The following is a 12,767-nucleotide window of genomic DNA, read 5'->3' on the forward strand; positions in this document are numbered from 1 at the left end:
ATAGATATTACGAGGAAACTAAAGTGAAGTCTTGATCCACTGGAAATATTCATTTTTGTTCTCTTTTTCCCCAACTGCATTCGCTCTCGGAAGGTCGTGAGCATCACATGGAAGTTCGGTCTTTGTCGGAGGGCTCTGCCGGGCCACGGTCACCACCCTGTCAGTATAGCCCACCGAGCTCTAATGAAAACTATAGATTTAACATTCAGCGACTGACACAAACGTGCTCCTATTCGGTGTTTAGAGCGCATCCGTACCCAGCGGAGAGAGACCCTCTATAATCAGAGAAGAAGAATGAGGCCGACACACAGCGTTTGAACATGTTAAGAGTGCTTACACAGTCCTCCACATGATGTACTGCTCAGACAAGAGTGTGTCACATACTCCACGCAGTACATGAGGACACTTCAGCCACGAGAGGAATCCAACATCCTGAGTGTTCGAAACATTTTCAATCGCACCTAAAATCTCGCTTGGTGGAAAAATATATAAAATTGAATTCTATAATGAAGTCATGTGTAGTCATGTGTAATAGCTACTGCCTGTCAACCACCCACTCACGCTGATACAGTCAATAACTGAATCGAGGCAAAATGTGGATCAAAATCTAACTGTAAATTAATAAACGTATATGGTTTATCTCAATGTTGTTAACTTTGAAGTCAGCATGAAACAGAAGTTGCAAATGTGTTTTTTTTTCATGTGAAACAGCTTCTGAAATGAGAAGAAAATGTAGGGCGGGACTTGATTTCGTCCTTTGAGAATTGATTGGATCGTTGAAAGTTGGAATCCTGGGCATTGGACAATTAATATAGCCAGAGCCATTGAAAGAGAGAGTTCTGCCAACGGAAGTCCAAAACGCTGGAGCGTCACGTGATTCATGGAGCCTTCAGATAGTTCCAGGAAGTTATGTTTTCTCTTTAAATGCTTTATTTCTTTCATTTTTTATTCATTAAATGGCTTTCGTCTTTAAATGGTTTCGAAGTTTACCTCAGTTGGTCTGTTTAGTTGCAGTTCCATGCGTAACTTCCGGGAACTATTGAGAGCATCCATTACTGTGAAAAAACTGTTCCATTGGAGTCAACGGAGTTGGCAGAACTCTCTCTCTCAATGGCTCTGGTTTATGCTACGTCATGCAAAGATTAGAGAAGGTTTATGTTTCTGATTAAAGATAAAAAAAATTGACCTGAAAGGATCAATAATTTGTAATACACAATGCAATATTCCATAAAGTAAGAATTGTTAGTTGTAATTTCATTGTGACTTCAATAAAAGCATAACGCCATGCAAACTGACTCTTTAACCTAAGTAACGCTACTGTAAAGGCCCGTTCACACCAAGAACGATAACTATAAAAATAGCAATAACGTAAACTATATTAGCGTCAACATCAACAAACAATAATGTTTTTTTATTCTAAGCTGTACGCTGCCATTTTAAATTGTAAATGTGCAAATCCATTGCATTTACGTTACGGTTACTGTCCTTTGAGTAAACAAGCCTACATGAACGGTCTCTTGTGTCTCTTCATGAATATTACAGCACAGACGTCATTGAAAAATATAGCGTCTGTGTTGTAATCGGACTGTGGTTCAGACCTCTGATCCATATATTGATTCGTTTGAGTCTTGGTAACACGCATACTTCAGCATTAATATTTAATCAGTGTTAACCCTGAAACATAAGACACATTCATTATGATTTAAGTCGATTCATTTAACTGTAAGATAGCTGAGACTGCAGTAATACAGTAGCTGATAACAAACCTGCCTATTTATATTGCATTAGCTCAGTAATTCCAAACAATAAGCGGATTTAATTCTGGAAAATCGAGCGATGACCCGACACAGTTTCAGAATTATTAAATAATGTAAACCAATGTGCTAATGTAAACCAAACATTGAAAACTAAAGCATCGAAATACCCACAATGCCGTTATTTTTTTTAAACGGTAGTATCGTAGTACCATAAGTAATGTTACATATGCACATTAACGTTCATTTGAACACTTCCATCTGTTTTTTCGTGGTGTCTGTCTCCTAAATCAATCCGTGTTTTGAATGACTCGGACGAGATAATGATTCTCAGTCATTCATCAAGACACTTGCTTCGTTCTTGAATAAATCAGTCGCCTTGAACGAATTGGTTGAATGATTCACTGACTCAGTAAAAAATTGCCACCACCAACTGGCCGTTTTAATTTCACATTTAAAGTAAGCCTAACATTATCCAGTATAAATAAAATGTTTCGCACATTTCAGTTAAGTTCCCATGTAAAAATAATTCTAGTGCACTTTAGTATTTACTACAGTAAACTTTACTCAACTTTAGGGTTGGGAATCGAAAATCAATTCCAATTTGGAACCGGAATCGAAAGGCTAGGAATCGGATCGGAAACGAAAGGAGTAGGAATCGGATACTTCAGATTAAAATTTGAATTGCTCTTATCAATTCCTGTCTGCGTATTTTCAGAAAAGTAAACGCATTGCGTGATCTGCTGATATCTCAATAAAAGCCCATATGAAAATTAACGATATTTTTAACTAACTATAGTATTTGCAGTAAAGCACAGGAACCACAAATTAATCATAGTTTCATTATAGTTACAACAGTTTAACCATGATGTAGTTCAACTATGGTAATACAAATTGTAATAAATCAGAAAAATCATGGTTCTATGTGTATATATACACAAAACGGTGCACATAAATATAGATATTGTTCGCAAACAAGTCAATAAGCAGGCTAAACGACCATATAGGTTGATATCTAAATGTTTTACTTCAACTGTGGAATCTAAACTGGGAATCGATAAGAATTGAAATTGATAAGCAGAATCGGATTGGATAAAATTCAAACGATTCCCAACCCTACTCAACTTCCCAGACATCCGTGCTTTTGAGAATTAACATAGTAAATATTGAAGTATACTACAGTTTTTGCTACAATTTATCCAATTACTATAGGTAATACTACAAAATATTATAGTAGTATAATACAATTTATAATAGTAAATCAAAATGTTTCATTCATATCTGTGTAGTAAGGAAATTTGGTTTATTTTATAGATTTCCATAATGAACATAGCACAGCACCGTAATACTACTCGGTATCGTGATACTTCAGCTGGTATAGTNGATAAGCAGAATCGGATTGGATAAAATTCAAACGATTCCCAACCCTACTCAACTTCCCAGACATCCGTGCTTTTGAGAATTAACATAGTAAATATTGAAGTATACTACAGTTTTTGCTACAATTTATCCAATTACTATAGGTAATACTACAAAATATTATAGTAGTATAATACAATTTATAATAGTAAATCAAAATGTTTCATTCATATCTGTGTAGTAAGGAAATTTGGTTTATTTTATAGATTTCCATAATGAACATAGCACAGCACCGTAATACTACTCGGTATCGTGATACTTCAGCTGGTATAGTATCGTAAGATATGTTTATAGTACCGTGAATACCTATAGTGTAATAAGTGTGTATTTATATACTTTTCTTCATCTAAAGTTAAGCGTTGAAGTACATTAATGAGAAAGTTGTAGTGAATTGTGTAGTTGTGTCTAGTTCTCAGGTTAGGTCACACTAATGTGTGTGTGTTTCAGAATTAAATACAACTGCAGCATGATCTGCCCCAAGAGACTCTCGTGCACACACACAGAGTAAACCACAAACACAAGCTGGTGAGGGTCTAATAATGCAGTACATGCTTTGATGCTGCAGGATTTCCCCTCTAAACACCCACAACACACACATGCACGCATGCACGCACATATAGAGCTAATTAACAGAGGCACAAAGCTGCTGTCCAGGCACTTTTGTAGCTCTCACACAAACATCAGTACAGTTGAAATTCTTGTGTGTGTGTGGGGGGGGGGTTGGGGGGGGGTGCGCGTGTGTTAAAAGCTCTAGAATCATGCATTTTTCAATACACACACACACACACACAGAGGGATGACAAGCGTTCAGTCTTCATAACTGACCACAGACTGAAGAACTGAACGGTTTAAAGGTCAAAGAGGAAAGAGTGTGTGTTTAAAACTCATCTTGACGCTGCATAAAGCACACACAGATTCATCTTTGTGCTTGTCCTCGTGTTGGAGCATGTGTGTGTGTGTAAACACAGAAACACAGCGTTCTTTGTGAGATGGTCCTAAGGCATGAGTGTGTGTGTGTGTGTGTGTGCGTGTGTGCGTGTGTGTGTGTGTGTGAGTCATGTGTCATGTTCACCGTGGGAACATTCTAACAGGAGTATCCAAGTAGCATATGATCGCCATGTGACGGTCGCACACAATTAAAACTAACACACATTTACACACACACACACACACACACACACACACACACACACACACACACACACACACACACACACACACACATGTCTGGTTTACTATCTCTGTGGGGACAGCCCATAGGCGTAATGTTTTTTATACTGTACAAACTGTATATTTTATCCCCTAACCCTACCTCTACCCCTAAACCTGAAGAACACAGAAAACTTTTTGCATTTTTAGATTTAAAAAAATATTGTTCTGTACAATTTATAATCTTTTTTGCCCATGGGGACTTCAATTTTGGTCCCCACGGTGACACGAGTCCCCATGTGTTGGTGTGCATTCAGGTTTAGGTCCCCACCGGGATAAAAAACATGTCCACACACACACACGCGCACATAGACAGACACAAAACAAAGCAACAAAAACATGTTTGCATGCAAAATATTGTGCATGCTAGTTTGTGTGTTCACATAAGACGCTGTTGCCTCAAAAATGTCACATTATAGAAGCAATATGGGTTGCAAGTGCATAAACATTCTTCTGCACAAGTTCTTCAGCTCACAGTAGCAGAACATCCTAAAGCTCCTTTGATTCAGATGTTCAGTAATTGAATTCAAAGCTTCCATTACAAAGTACAAACATAATCTGAGGAGCACAACAAACCCAACGTCTGTTGGAGAACAAAACATAATCCGCTTTAAACCGCTCTCCCAACATCAGTCAGACGAACGGGGACCTCACACACATGCACATACCTCACAAAAACAGCATGTGATTTTACCAAACTGCAAGCTTTGATCTGATTGGCTGGAGATCTGTACAAATAATTCATGCTTGTCAATATTTACCGGTTGTCAAATATGTAAATCACCTTGTATCAGGTATAAATCCACATACTGTCTGTTTGCAATGGGGTATCTGATAATGAGTGCATTCAAAACCAAAAAAACGCCCTGAGAAAACACACAGGTGAGCAGATATTATACCACATGAGTTACCAGTGTTATTTAACAATGTCAAGCAATTATCTGATGATTAATAATCAATCATTCAGACAAACTCACAGCAGAATGAGGCTGATAGTGACTGTGTGTGATCATGTACTGTATGTTCTCAGCCAGATCTCACGCTGAGACACTAATTACAGACATGTAGAACTCGGCATAACACATGAAACAGCCAGCAGCGCAGCTATGCGAACGTGTGTGTGTGTGTGTGTGTGTGTGTGTGTGTGTAACCTGTGCAGTTCAAATCCCAGCCAACACTCGAAGGTCTGTTAGAGAGTAAATAATACACAATTCATCTGTATGTGTTTGAGAATATACAGGAAAAACAGGGATGTAGGTTAAGATTTACATCAATTCATACTTTTGTTTTCAATGGTGGGGTTTGTTAAAAACTAAAAATGACTATTACTACTATTACTTTTGTGGTTTGTGCCTTGCGTAGCAAGCATCAACACTTTATTTGCCCTAATGGTACACAGCCTAGTTGCAAATGCTTTGGTGACACAAATTTACAGACATGCCAATAAAGCACACTTATAAAGCACAAAGAGAGAGAGAGAGAGAGAGAGAGCGAAAGAGACTTCAGTAGAGCAGGTCAGTGGGTTAGTAGTTCATTCCAAAGGTTACAGGAGGTTAAACAGAGCATGAAAGGCCAAATCAACAGATAAAACAATCCACTTTTAATCGATTGCAAATATTCTCTCCAAAACTAAATAACCAATTGTTTTCTCGATTATTCTCGTTTTATGGAGCATATAATGGTTATAGCTTGTATAAAAAAATGTAGTTATTGGTTCAGCTTTTTCAAAGTCAAAGTCAAAGTCTGCTTTATTGTCAATTCTGCCACATGTACAGTAGGGCTGTGCAAAAATATCGATACATGTAACTATAGTAAAAAAAATTTTTCGATAGTGTATCGATAGTGATACCTCTACTATCGATCACCTTATTCCCCTGTGCTACCCACTTGAGGGGCGCAATCCACAGTTTGAGAACCCAAACCTCTGATCTAAAGGTCCATGCATCGCACATCATGGCCACTCTGCAGAGGCAAGGGATGTTTTTACAATTATCCTCACAGAAAACCCCCGGTGGTGCACAGCATGTTGTATTTCTAGCTTTACTTTTTACATTTTTTATTTAAAGTATTGCAATATATCGCAAATGTGTATCGTATCGAAATACATAGCAATATATTGTACCGTGATATGTATCGTATCGGGAGGCACTTGCCAATACACAGCCCTAATGTACAGGGAGTGGAAGGACCTGCGGATGAGGTCAGAGTTTTAAAGGGATAATTCACCCCAAAACAAAAATTCTGTCATCATTTACTCACCCTCTTGTCATTTCAAACCTGTATGACTTTCTTTCTTCTGTAGAACACAAAAGAAGATCATTTCAAGAATGTTGGTCACCAAACAGTGACGGTACCCATTCACTTCTATTGTATATGGACACAAAACCAGTGCAACTCAATGGGTACCATCGCTGTATGGTTTCACAACATTCTTCAAAATATCTTCTTTTGTGTTCTGCGAAAGAAAGTCATACAAATTTGAAATGACAAGAGAGTGAGTAAATGATGACAGAATTGTCATTTTTCGGTGAACTATCACTTTAAATTGTGTCATAAATGAGCATCATGAATATCTCACACACACGTCATTGACACTCGATGCTAGCTAAAGCTGAACTTCACCGAGAAATCTTGTGTAATTATGGACAGCTTCAGATGCAACGCTTGGGACAAACCAAAAATAACAACATTATTACAAAGAGATAGAGAAGTGCTGTCACAGAGCTCACACTGCAGTGTGTGTGTTCGGCCTAGTTGGCTTATCCATCTGTTGTTGATTTGACCAGACTGACTCGTCTAGCGCGGTGAGCCCAGGTGGGGCGAGCTCAAGACAAGGGCTTTGGTTTCTAGATGTGCCGAGACGCTCCAGATCAGGAGGATTACTCTGGGGTCACCCGGGCCAGCGGATCCAAACAACACTGGTGGCCAGCACCGGTGTCCCAGAATTCATTTACTAACAGAAACAAACATGCACAGACTATTTCTGTACCATTCAGTCCTCCACGCTCTCTCTCTCCTGACAAAGGACCTCAAGTATACTATACACGAGTGTGTTAGTGGAATCACCCTTCAAGACGCACTCTAGAGATGTTATTTCATAAAACCACAGCTGTGAGTGACAGAACTGTGACACTTTCATACACATAATGGAGAGCGGCTGGATATTTCATTCAGATTTTCTCTCTCACTCTCTCTCTCTCTCAGGGATGGACAGAGTCTGTCCTCTATTTCACGTCTCACTGAACCCATCATGTGACGCCCCAGTAACTCCTTCTGCTCCTGCGAGATTCGCACACACCCGTGTGAGGCGTTGATAACACCCACCTGCTGCAGACTTCACAATTCACACCTACAGTCAAAACAGCAAAAAGAGCCGCTTTGCCCAACATCCTTTAACATTTGACATCATTTGAAGGGTCTTCTGATTCACAATGCTTGATGTTTTGTCCACACAAATATTCACAGCAGGGGGGGTGTAACAGTATGAGATATGTATGCTACAAAATATATTACAGCTAATAACAGTTATTTTTGATATAACAGGTCTGATAAACAGAGACATTTATCTAATCAGCTGACATTTTTTACAGAGAAAATTAAAAATAACAAACACTACAGGTATGACAATACAACACTGCCATGGTCATCGCTGTCAACCACTGAATATTTCATATACATTAAACGAGCACTTCTGAATGCCCAATATTCACAAAGAACGTTCACAAAGGTCTCAAAGGAAACCTGTTTACACTGATACACATCACATCACCCTTACTGGATTCGACAGAAATTCAATATGCATTACACACATAGCAGTTCTTTGTCACTTTGTGTCCAATACCTGGATAACCAAATCAAATTTAACTGAATTTGTGAAATACCACTAAAGATAAGTAGCTGGGTAATATTTCCCATTATTACATTTATGCATTTGGCAGATGCTTTTTATCAAAAGCGACTTGAAGTGCATTAAAGTTACATGTTGTAGGCTTGTTCCTTGGGGCTTGAACCCATGACCTATGTGTAGCCAACATAATGCTCTACCGGCTGAGCTAGTAACACTGTTAACATTGTTAATGCAGAAGAGCGAATGGTACGAAAGCACAACACGATAATAAAATTCCTTCATCTCCAAACATCTGTAGTAGCTTTGAAAGAGAAAGCTGGCTGTATCACGTCTTTTAACATACTATGCGTACCGTACTTACGTTGTTCTGTCCTACTGCATCCACATTTTTTACATTTTTAAATAGTTAAAGGTGCAATGTGTGAGATTAAGGAGGATCTATTGACAGAAATGCAATATGATATATATAACTGTGTTTACAGGTGTAAAAAGACCTTACATAATGAAGCATTATGTTTTTATTATTTAGAATGCGCTATTTCTATCTACATACACTGCTGGTTCCCTTGCATGGAATTCACCATGTTCTTTCTACAGTAGCCCTAAATGGACAAACTGCTCTACAGAGCATGTTTCGTGAATATGTTATCTCTTTCGGCAAAGAAGTGAAAACGTGACGACATCTTTGTCCTGTGTCAGCCACCGTAGTGCTTTGAAAGGGAGGGGCGAGCAGTGGACTGAGCCGTTGGTTGCAATGATTTGCAATTCTTACTCTTAAGAATTACACCAGAAATCCACACAGATTTTATATAAAATGGCTTCAAATTTTAAATTGGAACGACAATAAATTTTTTGTTAACTTACCAAATACAAATAAAAGAATTTCAACACAATTTGCAACCCACATAAAAAAAACAATTAAAGAGATGTGCGTCTCTTACCTTCTTCATCCTGCCATTGCGCGTTCCCACAAACACCACAGTGTTGCCACGGTAATCATACGCAGCCACTGAAGTCATTCCATCATCTTTGTCAATATAGAGCGGGATTCCCTCGATAGTGCTGGTGCCCCCTAGAGGCTGATTAAAATCCTGCCCGCAGAAATGATCATCGATCTGAAGAGGCTGAAAGAGAACAACACGGCGAGAGTTACAAAGAGTGACTCCACCTCAAAGGTCAACGCTTGGGTCAGATGGGCTGCCAGGGTGGGTTTTCCTACAACAATAACAGCGGAAGTCTTACACACTTAGGAACAAACAACAGAAATTTTATTTACTACATGCCTGCAAGAACGGAAACACAGGGTCACAGTATTGCAGGAAACCCTGGAAAGGTGATTTGAGGACAAGAAAGCGGGAGTGGGAAACAGTTCACACATTTTGGCAAATACTTGGAATACAAGTTACCCGTACTTCCCAGAAGAAGTAAAGGACAAAAATACCAATAACTGAAAATAAATATTCTACAATACCTGCAGAAGACCAACTTGGCGCAACGACAGTCTAAGTAAGAATAATGATATTGTTCAGTTTTAACTATCGTTTAACTACGTGTAATGCAAGTAAATGAATCATTTAAGTATTAATGTTAAGTAATATTTACAAGAATATGTCAATTAAAAAAACGGATATTTGGTTGCTTTTAATTTGTAACTAATAATTACATTAATAATACTGTAATGCTACATGACATTGTTTTACAAAATATATGTAAAGGTCCAAATCTAGCGGCAAGGTTGCGAATTGCAACCAACTGCTCACTCCAACCCTGCCCCTCCCTTTCGAAACACTACAAGACCCGCAGTGTATGTAGATAGAAATAGCTCATTCTAATAGGGATGTAACGGTATTGTAAATATCGAAGTATCGAGATAGCAAATCTTGTCGATATTATCGTGGTCGCATGACGATAGATCGTCCAGGCAAAGTGTCGTTTTTTCAGCCGAATGGAGCGAGTTGAGGGTAGCGGGAACTACAATTCCCATCAACCCATGCGTGCCCATCACCCTCTGTGCTCTGCTGCTGCTGCCGCTGCTACAGATCAAGTTGAGCGAAAATGGCGGATGCCACTAGTGGCATAGAAACGGATTTACAAATTGTTGAAGCTAAAGCGAATTATAAATCGGATGTGTGGAAGCATTTCGGTTTTCCCGTGACAAGAAACGAGAAAAGGTGATGGATAGACAAAACACAATATGCAGACACTGCCAGACTGCGGTGAAGTACAATTCGGGGAATATGACTAACGTTAATATGAAGAGCCATTTGTTATATCATCACCCTTAAAAGTTTCATGAAGATACGAGGAGCAAAAAAATATATAGCAGTGAGTGAAGCAGTGAATGAGGTGAGTAACTGACTGTTTGTGAGTTGTTAAAAGTTGACAAACAACATGTTTCATGTTCTCAAAATTTTATGTTATTAATTTTTATGTTATTATGTTAGTTCCTGTTTCTTACTGACTTTACTGTTCTTTGCACTTTAAAATTACCTAATCTAAAAATAATAAATGATCTTTGAGATCTTTTGTGCAGTCATTGTTTATTAAACACTTATGTCACATTTTTCCAAGTCTTCATTTGTTTTTGTTTTTTTTCCTGCACAAAATTCAATAAATACCGTATTCTAGTCTTCATATCGAGGTACTATCGTATCGTGAAATGTTGATACCGTTACATCCCTACATTCTAAGGTAATAAAAACATAACGCTTCATTGTGTAAGCTCTTCTTTATACACCTCTGAAGGCATAGCTATGTATATTATATTGGATTTCTTTTTTACACACTGGACCTTTAAAAATCTGACTAAACATTTTAAATAAATGAACGTTCATTTTCATTTTATTGTTTTAGTCAATATAACATTTTTTCAGCATGTTTTTTTAAAAACAGAAAAAGTCAAGCTGGACATCAATTCACTATACAAATGATCCTTTACTTGAAGGAACAGTTCACCCAAAAATGAAAATTCTGTCTTCATTTACTCACCCTCAAGTTGTTCCAAATCGGTATAAATTTCTTTGTTCTGATGACCACACGGAAAGATATTTGGAAGAATCCTTCTAACAAAAAAGTTCTTGGCCACCATTGACTACCATAGTAGGTAAAATTGCAGTATAAAATGTCTTGTTCTGTTGAACACAACAGAATATATTTTGAAGAATGTATGAAAGCAAACCGTTCTAGGGCACTTTTGACTACCATTGTCATTTTTCCTACTATAGTAGTCAATGCTGGCCAAGAACTGTTTGGTTACAAGCATTCTTCCAAATATGGAACAACTCAAGGGTGAGTAAATGATGACAGAATTTGTATTTTTGGGTGAACTGTACCTTTAACTGAGCCAAACATCAGAGAGAGAGAGGGGGACAGTGAGAAAGAGACATCAATAGAGAGAGAAACGCAGACAGAAAGAGATGTAAAACATAAAATGCTCTGGGCAGCAGAAGTGTAAATATCTCTCAGTTTTTTCTATTTTCTTTTCATTTCCCCCATTTACCTTCATTAAAACGGTGCTTGGCAGTGGAATCTGAATTACCTCAGTCCATGTCAAGGACTCAAAGTGGGCAGTTGACAGCCAGAATAAACACAAAACTGCACCAGAGTTTCTGCCCTCAGTCAACACACCATCTACAAACAGCTGCACAACTCTGAATACACCACACACACAAAACACTGACCTACGGCTATCTTGAACAGGATTCATGACGGAGTGAGAGGACAACAGATGAAGAGAGAGATCTAGGGAGAGATATTGTGTCAAATCTCATGGGTCACAAAGAGAAGATGAGCACGGAATTCACTCAACATGCGTCTGTAATTACATTTTCTCCCTCACAAACACACACACATTAACACTACTGCTGAGGTGAGAACTAATGCAGGACTAAACACGCTACAGAAGGACATACACACACAGCAGCAAAACAAAAGACGTGTGTGTGTGTGTGCGTGCGTGTGTGTCTACAGACTGCTCAGGGCAGGGGCACAACACGCCACATTCCACACAGACGCTCATAATCTATATTCTACAGATGTTTGAAAAGCATTAAATGCATTACATACATGCATTCCCCTGATCTGATCAGTGTGAATAATTCAAGCTACAGCACATTCCATACACACACTTAAGATGGGTACACAGGTGTTTATTCAGATTTCAGAGAGAGAGAGATTTACTAACGGTGCATTTGATCTCTGACTCACAGCTGTCGTAGCTCAGTGCTAATATACCAAAACCTACACCCACAACTCAATTCATCAACAATCATCCGGACAAAAAGATTAGTTCAGTAAGAAATGAAACCGCTATGAAATAAAACCCTTCATCCCTATGGGCTAATAATAAAATATGCAGTCTCTCTCTGATCAAATTAAAAGCACATTATTATTACAACTTGTAATATTATATTCACATGATATTGTCTTTTGTGCACTTATTAAGAAAAACTTCCTTAAATTCACAGCAGCAGCAGTGTCTGACTGGAAAAGAACGCTGTTAAACAGTTTAAAACTGTCAGCGTTAAACAGGCGAGTAC

The 12,767-nt window shown here is 38.3% G+C and overlaps 1 protein-coding gene across 1 annotated transcript in view; it reads right to left on the minus strand.

Moving 5' to 3' along the window:
* The window catches only part of plxna1b (plexin A1b), a 91,374-nt gene that overhangs the window by 51,239 nt on the left and 27,368 nt on the right, over window positions 1-12,767 (minus strand). Inside the window, exon 3 of the mRNA XM_057337839.1 lies at window positions 9,171-9,353. The gene's annotated coding sequence lies outside the window, so the exon portion shown is untranslated. The remainder of the gene's footprint in view (window positions 1-9,170; window positions 9,354-12,767) is intronic.

Source organism: Triplophysa rosa, linkage group LG7 (genome assembly GCF_024868665.1).
Source record: "Triplophysa rosa linkage group LG7, Trosa_1v2, whole genome shotgun sequence".
Lineage (NCBI taxonomy): Eukaryota > Metazoa > Chordata > Actinopteri > Cypriniformes > Nemacheilidae > Triplophysa > Triplophysa rosa.